Below are 11,759 nucleotides of genomic sequence, written 5' to 3' on the forward strand. Positions count from 1 at the left end.
AGGAGAAAATCCCCATTGCAAACCTATGCTGCTCTGGACAGTTCCTGACATGGACAGAGGTGTCAGCAGAGAGCACTGTGGACAAGACAAAAAAAACAAATTCAAAAAGAAAGAATTTCCTCTGTAGCATACAGCTGCTAATAAGTACTGGAAGGACAAATATTTTTTAATTTAGGTAATTTACAAATCTGATTAACTTTCTGGCGCCAGTTGATTTAAAAAAAAATGTTTTCCCCCGGAGTACCCCTTTAAGAGCATTGGTCTCCAAACTGTGCACCTCCAGATGTGGCAAAACTACAACTCCCAGCATGCCTGGATAGCCGTTGGAATCTCTGAGCGGAACACAGGATAGGAATTACGCACACAGAGATTCCGTAGTGTGACCATACCCTAACAGCCCCCAATGGGGACTTTAAAAAAAAAATTTATAAAAATTTTACACAGAAACACACACACTTTTTTCCCATTTTTCTAATAAAAATTTTAAAAAAAATAATAATTAGGATCGCCATGTGCGAAATTGTCAGAACTATTAAAATAACATTTATAATTCCGCCAAAGTAAAAAAAAACAAAAAAAAAAAAACATATAGTGCATTTTTATTATGGTGCATCAAAATCTACCATAAAGTACCATCAAAGCAAACATTGTATCAATAAAAACTACAGATCATGACGAAAATAATGAGCCCTCACACATCCCCAAATATTGAACATTTTAGAAGTTATAGTGGTCAGAAGAGGACAATTTTAAGCCTAATTAAGTTCCCTACAAAAAGTTATACATTTATAACTTTATTTTTCTCAAACGCAGTAAAATAAAAATAGAAGAAAAGATGATAAAAATAAAATAAAGATAAAATTTCATTTTTACCATGAAGTGCACTTCTTGAAAAACGAAACTCCCAAAAATTTGCTAAATTTTGCTGGTTTGTTTTTTTTTTATTTCATTTTTTTTTTTGTAAAATAAGTGACGTCATTGCAAAGTACAATATGTGGCGCAAAAAACAAACCTTTATATGGGTCTGTAGTGTTATGGCTACTAAAAGGTGAGGAGGAAAATACAAAACCACAAAACAATTAAAAATTGTTACGTCCTTAAAGGGGTACTCTGGTGAACTTTTTTTTTTTTTAATCAATTAGTGGCAGAAAGTTGAACAGATTTGTAAATCACTTCTATTTAATATTTTTTATCCTTCCAGTACTTATCAACTGCTGTATGCTCCACAGGAAGTTGTGTAGTTCTTTTCTGTCTGACCACAGTGCTCTCTGCTGACACCTCTGTCTGTGTCAGGAACTGTCCAGAGCAGGAGAGGTTTGCTATGGGAATTTGCTCCTTCTCTGGACAGTTTCTGACATGGACAGAGGTGTCAGCAGAGAGCACTGTGGTCAGACTGGAAAAAACTACACAACTTCCTCTGAAGCATACAGCAGCTGATAAGTACAGGAAGGATTAAGATTTTTTAATAGAAGTAATTTACGAATCTGTTTAACTTTCTGGCACCAGTTGATTTAAAAAAAATTTAAAAAAATTAAAATCTTTCCTCCGGAGTACCCCTTTAGGGGTTAGAGATAAAAAAAAAAAAAACATTATACATATGCTGAGAATATCAGCCTTTTACGATGAGTTTTTCTACTAGCCGGCAGCACATTGGTGGAGAATGGCGCGGCCGGCTGAGAGATCGTAACCGCACTAATTCCAGATGTGAGAATTAATTCACTAGTTAAATGTGTGAAAGGATCGGGGCCATGGGGCTTCCACTGTAAAGTGCAGGTAAATAGGGAAACTTAAGGCCGCGTTCATAAGGCAGAATTCCATGTGAATTTATTGCCCATTAACTTTAATGGGATTCTGCATGCGGAATTCTGCTGCTGAAATTCTGTGGTCCAAAAAAATATAAGTCTGGTCTAATATTTTTCCGAAATTCGGCTGCAGAACCCCATTGAAATCAATGGGGCTGACTTTCTGCTTACTCAAGTCTCTGGATTTCCCAGGTTGCAGTGCATCAAGATGGGACATCACGAGTCAGGTGATCAGAGGAAGCCTGTCCTGCTTTAAAGGGGTACTCCGGCGCTTAAACATCTTATCCCCTATCCAAAAGATAGGGGATAAGATGCCTGATCGCGGGGGTCCTGCCGCTGGGGACCCCCGTGATCTTGCACGCCGCACCCCATTAAAATCAGTCCCCGGAGAAGTTCGCTCCGGGTCTGATTACTGTCGATCACGGGGACGGAGCATTGTGATGTCACGGCTCCGCCCCCGTGTGACGACACGGCTCCGCCCCTCAATGCGAACCTATGGGAGTTGGCGTGACAGCTGTCACGCTCCGGGGACTGATTTTAATGGGGTGCGGCGTGCAAGATCACGGGGGTCCCCAGTGGCAGGACCCCCGCAATCAGGCATCTTATCCCCTATCCTTTGGATAGCAACTGCTGGGTGGGAGAGAGATCATTTTGCAACAGCTGGAGGCTCCCTGGTTAGAAAACACTGGTCTTTTGAATGGAATGCAACTAAATGGGTGGGGCTGGCTGATGTGTGGGAGGGAGGAAAAGTGACCTCACACTTACAAACTATGGAATTATGGGACATGTAGTTTGAGGATGAAATCCAACAGGAAATAGCCGTTTCACGCAAATACAGCCTCAGTGTTATGGTAATCTCACAAAATAGCAATTTACCCCCAAGACAAGCGCAGATCCTTCCTAAGCATGTCCATTACTGTCTGGCAGGTACGTACTAAAATCACCTTATGGTGGAGGACCCCTTTAATTAAACAAAATCTATCTTTATATAGAACCGTTGTGGAAGATGAATACTAACGCATTTTAGGGTCAGTATTGCAGCCATGGCACCTGCAGTATATTCCTTTTGTGGTTTCAACACACCAATGCAATTGGTCTCCTACCAGTACTAGTATACTTAATGATGAATGTAGGGACTTTTAAATCCCTACATTTATCATTAAATATATGGCACCTGCAGTACCCATGTTCTTCCTATCCAGCATGGAAACAACTAAGGATAATACTATAAGTCAGTGTTTTTTTCCAACCATTGTGCCTTCAGTTGGTGCAAAACTACAACTCCCAGCATGCCCGGACAGCCTTTGGCTGTGAGGGGGAGCTCACTGCATACAGACGAATACATGAAACTTCTGTCATGTTCCGAGTCCAAATGCTGTACCTGTTACTGCATTCCGCGCACACAATTTCTACAGCACAAAATTGTGAGGAATGATGTCGATTTGCTGCGGATTTGAGGGGCGAATATGTTTATGTTTAATAATAAACCCCATTACATAAAGGGGTACTCCGGTGGAAAACTTTTTTTTTTTTTTATTTATTTTTTTTTTTTAAATGAACTGGTGCCAGAAAGTTAAACAGATTTGTAAATGACGTCTATTAAAAAATCTTTACCCTTCCAGTACTTTTTAGCAGCTGTATGCTACAGAGGAAATTCTGTTTTTTCAATTTCCTTTTTGTCTTGTCCACAGTGCTCTCTGCTGACACCTGATGCCCGTATCAGGAACTGTCCAGAGCAGGAGAAAATTTCCATAGCAAACCTATGCTGCTCTGGACAGTTCCTGATACGGACAGAGGTGTCAGCAGAGAGCACTGTGGACAAGTCAAAAAAAGAAATTCAAAAAGAACAGAATTTCCTCAGAATTTCCGCATGTGAATCCCGGCCCGTCACTCACCTTGTCCCGCTCCTGCAGCTCTCTCACTCTCACAGCTCCGGCACGCGCGTCCCCTTCCCTTAGGGCGAGCTCACGGCGGAGCTTGGAAATTTAAAGGGCCAGTACGCCCATAATTAGTAAAAGCACCTGACAGCACATTATAAGTTGTTGCACCTCCCACACCCCTGCCAGATCTTCAGTGCCTATTGCCTGAGATTAATTGTTCCCTATTGCCTGTTTTGCCGTACCCTTGTATCCAGACCTTCCGCTACGTTTTTTGACCACGAACCTTTGCCGCCTGCCTTGACCTTCTGCTACATTGACTAAGCTACGGCCTCCTCCTTCGATACCTCGCCTTGTCCAGTTACCTGTGGGGTCGAGCCGTGTTGGGGGGTAGCGACCTGGGTGTCGCCTGCCGCAGCAAGCCCATCCTGCCTTGCGGCAGGCTCTGGTGAAGACCAGCGGCACCTTAGACTCCGCTCCCCGATACGGTCCGAGTCATCAGCCACACAGGTTAGAGGATCCACATCCAGTCCCGTTACAATATTTACATAGGAGATGAAACTTCTGTCATGGTCTGAGTCCAAATTCCCTGTAGATATTATTTCAAATGTATTTTTCGCCTGAAGCCACCTCTAGGGGGAGCTCACTGCATACAGATATATGTCCCATTGAACTAAATAATAAAGCATTTACCTTTAAAGGGGTTATCCAGGAAAAAACTTTTTCTTATATATCAACTGGCTCCAGAAAGTTAAACAGATTTGTAAATTACTTCTATAAAAAAAATTTTTTTTTAATCCTTTCAGTACTTATGAGCTTCTGAAGTTAAGGTTGTTCTTTTCTGTCTAAATCCTCTCTGATGACACCTGTCTCGGGAAACGCTCAGTTTAGAAGAAAATCCCCATAGCAAACCTCTTCTAAACTGGGCGTTTCCCGAGACACGTCATCAGGGAGCACTTAGAAAAGAACAACCTTAACTTCAGAAGCTCATAAGTACTGAAAGGATTAAGATTTTTTAATAGAAGTAATTTACAAATCTGTTTAACTTTCTGGAGTTGTAGTTTTGCAACAGCTGGAGGCACCCTGGTTGGGAAGCACTGGTCTTTGCACATCTCGGTCAGTCCTCCACATGGCGGGGACGTGAGACCATTATTGATCATGCGATTATCTATGGATTACCTGTCATCTGACCCCCAGGTCACATTATTAGACTCGCTTGGGTCTACATGAAGATTTTTTTGGCCCGGGCCGGGGAGCCTGGAATGAAATACACAGCAGATCTGCGCGGAGGACAGATTAATAACAGCCCCGAATACGAGGTTTGGACGCTTTCCTGCTGGCGTGTCTGCACTGTGCGCCTGGACTCCTATTTATTATCATTGTCAATAGTCAAAACCAGTTATCCATCTGAGTGCACTTAAAGGAACAATCCCATCCGTGTCAGAGAAGAGAGAGACGTGTGGGGGGTCTGAGCGCAGGACTGGACGTCATCACTGGGGGGGGGGGGGGGGGGGGACACACCATACAAATAGGCCTGGTTCATGATGACGCATGATGTGATAATATCCAGTATACAGTAAAATTATTAATCTCATATCTATCTCGTATCTATCTATCTCATATCTATCTATCTCATATCTATCTCGTATCTATCTCTCTCACATCTATCTATCTATCTATCTATCTCATATCTATCTCATATCTATCTATCTCACATCTATCTATTTATTTCATATCTATTTATCTCATATCTATCTATCTTTTTATCTATCTCACATCTATCTATCTATCTATCTATCTCATATCTATCTATCTCATATCTATCTATCTCATATCTATCTATCTCACATCTATCTATCTATCTCATATCTATCTATTTATCTCATATCTATCTATCTCAAATCTATCTATCTAATATCTATCTCATATCTATCTATCTATGTAATATCTATCTATCTCTATATCTATCTATCTCATATCTATCTATCTCATATATATCTATCTATTTCATATCTATCTATCTCTATCTCATATCTATCTATCTCACATCTATCTATCTCATATCTATCTATCTCATATCTATCTCATATCTATCTATCTCATATCTATCTCATATCTATCTATCTATTTATCTCCTATCTATCTATCTCACATCTATCTATCTCATATCTATCCATCTCATATATATCTATCTATCTCATATCTATCTATCTCCTATCTATTTATCTCATATCTATCTATCTCATATCTATCTATCTATCTATCTATCTCATATATCTATCTATCTCATATCTATCTCATATATATCTATCTCATATATATCTATCTCATATCTATCTATCTCATATCTATCTATCTATCTATCTCATATGTATTTATCTCATATCTATCTATCTCATATCTATCTCATATCTATCTATCTATCTATCTATCTCATATCTCTCTCTCTCTCATATCTATCTATCTCATATCTATCTATCTATCTATCTCATATGTATCTATCTCATATCTATCTCATATATCTCTCTCTCTCATATCTATTTATCTATCTCACATCTATCTATCTCATATCTATCTCATATCTATCTATCTATTTCATATCTATCTCATATCTATCTATCTATCTATTTATCTCATATCTATCTCATATCTATCTATCTCACATCTATCTATCTATCTCATATCTATCCATCTCATATATATCTATCTATCTCATATCTATCTATCTATCTATCTATCTATCTATCTATCTATCTATCTATCTATCTATCTCATATCTCTCTCTCATATCTATCTATCTCATATCTATCTATCTCATATCTATCTATCTATCTATCTATCTCATATCTATCTCATATCTATCTATCTCATATCTATCTATCTATCTATCTATCTATTTCATATCTATCTATCTCATATCTATCTATCTCATATCTATCTATCTCATATCTATCTATCTATCTATCTCATATCTATCTATCTCATATCTATCTATCTATCTATCTCATATCTATCTATCTCATATCTATCTATCTCATATCTATCTATCTATCTCATATCTATCTATCTATCTCATATCTATCTATCTCATATCTATCTATCTATCTCCTATCTATCTATCTCATATCTATCTCATATCTATCTATCTATCTATCTCATATCTATCTATCTATCTATCTCATATCTATCTATCTCATATCTATCTCATATCTATCTATCTCATATCTATCTCATATCTATCTATCTATCTCATATCTATCTCATATCTATCTATCTCATATCTATCTATCTCATATCTATCTATCTATCTCATATCTATCTATCTCATATCTATCTATCTCATATCTATCTATCTCACATCTATCTATCTATTCATCCTTTATTTTTAGAGGTTCTGCTTACAGCAGGGGAGGTCTGGACCAAATCCTTTCTTTCTGTTGAGTATTGATGCAGACATTTCCTGGGCAGAACAACAATAAAGCATTTTCTTTCCATTCTTGATCTAGAAGATTCTCACGCAGTGCCAGTTTGGCTTCAGTGTTATTATTAATATTATTTTTATCTGATTTATTTTTTATTTTTTTTTATCTATTTGACATCTTTGAACACCAAAATTTTTTAAAATGTAAGAAAAAGTTAAGGTTTTCTTTATTTGTAAATGACATCAGAAGCTTTATCACATTTGTTTCACAAGTCAATAAACATAGTTGGTATTTTACCCTATAAAGTAGTGCAGGTTTTTACTATATCGGAGGCAGGTGCAGGGATCACATCCTGGGAAAAAAGTGCAGGAACTCACCCAAGATTTCCACTCAAGGACTGGTCCTGCCGGACATCTACTATTTGTAGAAAACAAAAAACTTTTATTCAATGTTTTCCAAACAGTGTGCCTCCAGCTGTTGCAAAACTACAACTTGCAGCATGCCCGAACAGCCAAAGGCTGTCCGGGCATGCTGGGAGTTGTAGTTTTGCAACAGCTGGAGGCACACTGTTTGGATAACACTGCTTGTATTAATGTAGAATAAAAAGCTCTGCCACTTTTTTTTATTTTTATTCAGTTTCTTACCATGTTCAATCACTCTTCTTGCAGACAGTGAATGGAAACCTTCTTAATAATTTTCGGAAGCTATCGGCCTCTGCAGGCGTGATCCTTTTCCCAGCAGGTAGGACAGTGTTTCCCAGCCAGGGTGTCTCCAGCTGTTGCAAAACTACAGCCGTTGGCTGTCGGGGCATGCTGGGAGTTGTAGTTTTGCAACAGCTGGAGGCACACTTTTTGGATAACACTGCTTGTATTAATGTAGAATAAAAAGCTCTGCCACTTTTTTTTATTTATTTTTAATTCAATTTCTTTCTATGTTTAATAACTCTTCTTGCAGGCAGTGAATGGAAACCTTCTTAATAATTTCCGGAAGCTATCGGCCTCTACAGTCATGATCCTTTTCACAGCAGGTAGGACAGTGTTTCCCAGGCAGGGTGTCTCCAGCTGTTGCAAAACTACAGCCGTTGGCTGTCCGGGCATGCTGGGAGTTGTAGTTTTGCAACAGCTGGAGGCACACTGTTTGGATAACACTGCTTGTATTAATGTAGAATAAAAAGCTCTGCCACTTTTTTTTTATTTTTATTCAGTTTCTTACCATGTTCAATATCTCTTCTTGCAGACAGTGAATGGAAACCTTCTTAATAATCTTCGGAATCTATCGGCCTCTACAGGCATGATCCTTTTCACAGCAGGCAGGACAGTGTTTCCCAGGCAGGGTGTCTCCAGCTGTTGCAAAACTACAGCCGTTGGCTGTCCGGGCATGCTGGGAGTTGTAGTTTTGCAACAGCTGGAGGCACACTGTTTGGATAACACTGCTTGTATTAATGTAGAATAAAAAGCTCTGCTACTTTTTTTTTTATTCAGTTTCTTACCATGTTCAATAACTCTTCTTGCAGACAGTGAATGGAAACCTTCTTAATAATTTTTGGAAGCTATCGGCCTCTACAGGCGTGATCCTTTTCACAGCAGGTAGGACAGTGTTTCCCAGGCAGGGTGTCTCCAACTGTTGCAAAACTACAGCCGTTGGCTGTCTGGGCATGCTGGAAGTTGTAGTTTTGCAACAGCTGGAGGCACACTGTTTGGATAACACTGCTTGTATTAATGTAGAATAAAAAGCCTCTGCCACTTTTTTTTTTTTAATTCAATTTCTTTCCATGTTCAATAACTCTTCTTGCAGACAGTGAATAGAAACCTTCTTAATAATCTTCGGAATCTATCGGCCTCTACAGGCATGATCCTTTTCACAGCAGGCAGGACAGTGTTTCCCAGCCAGGGTGTCTCCAGCTGTTGCAAAACTACAGCCGTTGGCTGTCGGGGCATGCTGGGAGTTGTAGTTTTGCAACAACTGGAGGCACCCTGGTTGGGAAACACTGACTTATACAATGGCGTCTGCCTGATATTTTTATCACAATTTTGTGTCTGATAAATGGAATTTACTGTATAACACTTTTGTTTTTGTTTTGTCTTTTTTTTGTTTTTCTTCTATCTCCAGATATGTGCAGAGAATGAAGCAATATGAGCGAGAACATCATCTGGCAGAAAGAGCGAAGCGCAGGCTGGAGGTGGAGGCGGCGTGACGTCCTTTACCCTTTATTGTAAATTCTTTAAAATAAAGATGTCTGTCGGTGAGATGATACATTCATCCTGCATTAAAGGGGTACTCCAATGGAAAACATTAAAAAACATTTTTTTTAAATCAACCGGTGCCAGAAAGTTTAACAGATTTGCAAATGACTTCTATTAAAAAATCTTAATCCTTCCAGTTCTTATTAGCTGCTGAATGCTACAGAGGAAATTGTTTTCTTTTTGGAACACAGAGCTCTCTGCTGACATCATGACCACCGTGCTCTCTGCTGACCTCTGCTGTCCATTTTAGAAACTGTCCAGAGCAGCATATGTTTTCTATGGGGATTTTCTCCTACTCTTGACAGTTCTTAAAATGGACAGAGATGTCAGCAGAGAGCACTGTGGTCATGATGTCAGCAGAGAGCTCTGTGTTCCAAAAAGAAAACAATTTCCTCTGTAGCTAATAAGTACTGGAAGGATTAAGATTTTTTAAATAGAAGCAATTTACAAACCTGTTTAACTTTCTGGCACCAGTTGATTTAAAAAAAAAAAAAAAGTTTTCCACCGGAGTACCCCTTTAAATGTGAATCCTATGGAGTCTGTGGTGTAGCTGCTCTGTGTCTGCGTCGGCGGACATCGTGCTGCAGTCAGGGCCTGTGATACTGAATCAGAGACGGAATTTGTTTTCTTAATTTGGGGAGGGAGGGAAAAAAAACATTTCAAATCAACTGGTGGCAGAAACTAATTTACTTAAAAATCCTTACCCTTCCAGCTGCTGTATGCTCCACGGGAAGTTGTGTTGTTCTTTCCAGTCTGACACAGTGCTCTCTGCTGCCACCTCTGTCCGTGTCAGGAACTATCCAGAGCAGGAGCAAATCCCCATAGCGCACCTTTCCAATGACTTCCTCAGGGGACCACAAACATTACCATCACATAGGGGGAGATTTATCAAAACCTGTGCAGAGTAGAAGTTGCCCAGTTGCCCATAGCAACCATTCAGATGGCTTCTTTCATTTTCAAAAGGGCCTGTGGAAAATGAAAGAAGCGATCTGATTGGTTGCTATGGGCAACTAGGCAACTTTTCCTTTGCACAGGTTTTGATAAATCTCCCCCTACATAGTGACTAGATTATATTACCATACTGACACCGAATAGGTACTGCTATACACAGTCATTACGCCCCCTCCCATAGACTTGCATTGAGGGGGCAGGGCGTGACGTCACACGGGGGCAGAGTCATGACGTCACGATCTTCCGTATCCGTGGTCGGCAGCCAGAACCTCCAGCGCTGCCGGAAGCAGATACAGGTGGGTGCTGCAGGCTATATTGCGGGGGACCCCAGCGATCAGACATCTTATCCCCTACCCTTTGGATAGGGGATAAGATGTCTAGGGGTGGAGTACCCCTTTAAGCCTTGGGAAACCACGCCCCCTTTCCTCTTAGACCCTCCCACTTCTCAAACTGTGACCTCAGTGGTTGGTAAGGTTGTAAATTTTCACTTAAGACAAACCTTGGGCAAATAGATGTGACTTTTCTATGCCATTCTATTGTCCCCTGAGTATTAATGAAATGAAACATTAACATGAGGTAAAAACATATAAAAATATGTTTATTATAAATATCTCAGCATATTAAATGTTATGATGTCCGAGCACAGCGGAGGGGCTGGAAGGGGCTGGATCAGAGGTGGCGGCGGCTGCGGATCTTCTAGACTGAGGTCTCCTCATCGGATGAGTCTTTAGGAGCCTCAGATGTTATAGATGTTATTGGGGAACTGCAGAGAAATGAATTAAGAAATAAATATTTAGTCTTTGAGCAATTGTAGAAGAGAAGAGGAGATGATTGCTGTAAAGTTCTTACCTCTAGTGAGTCCCCAATAGATGGTATTGATGTTATTGATGGTAAAGATGTTATTGATGGTAAAGATGTTATTGATGGTAAAGATGTTATTGATGGTAAAGATGTTATTGATGGTAAAGATGTTATTGATGTTCTTGATGTTCTAGATGTTCTTGATGTTGATGTTCTTGATGTTGATGTTCTTGATGTTCTCCTCCTACTTCCTTCTCTTCCAAATCCAGTCCGGGGCATTGATGTCTTCCATGATGCAGGCCCCGTCTGGATCGTAAGAGAATTTCTTCCTTTGCTCCACATCAGTCATGGAGACGTCATCAGGGAATTGTCTCCCCTCGGTCTCCATGTCCTCCGGCGCTGATGTTATGGCGGGGGCAGATGTTGATGCCACAACCCTCTTTGATGGTATAGCCGGGAATGATGATGGAGCCCCATCCCGCTTCGATGGAATAGCCGGGGAAGATGTTGATGCCATAGCGCGCTTAGATGGAATAGCTGGCGCTGTATCTGCTCCCTTTGCACGGGTGTCAGGGGTCACCTGACTAAATCGCCTTTTCCGCCCAATAGCCATCACAGCAGTGATAACAAACCCAAAGCCCTCCAAAGCCCAAGCCAGCAAAG

The 11,759-nt window shown here is 40.1% G+C and overlaps 1 protein-coding gene across 6 annotated transcripts in view; it reads right to left on the bottom strand.

Annotated features, from left to right (window-relative positions):
* Positions 1–10,287, bottom strand: part of PLLP (plasmolipin) — a 69,060-nt gene extending 58,773 nt beyond the window's left edge. For all 6 annotated transcript variants that reach the window (XM_056525611.1, XM_056525609.1, XM_056525607.1 and 3 more), the window contains exon 1: positions 10,049–10,287. The gene's annotated coding sequence lies outside the window, so the exon portion shown is untranslated. The remainder of the gene's footprint in view (positions 1–10,048) is intronic.
* Between the last annotated feature and the right edge of the window lie 1,472 nt (positions 10,288–11,759).

This window comes from Hyla sarda, chromosome 6 (assembly GCF_029499605.1).
Source record: "Hyla sarda isolate aHylSar1 chromosome 6, aHylSar1.hap1, whole genome shotgun sequence".
NCBI classification, from domain to species: Eukaryota; Metazoa; Chordata; class Amphibia; order Anura; family Hylidae; genus Hyla; species Hyla sarda.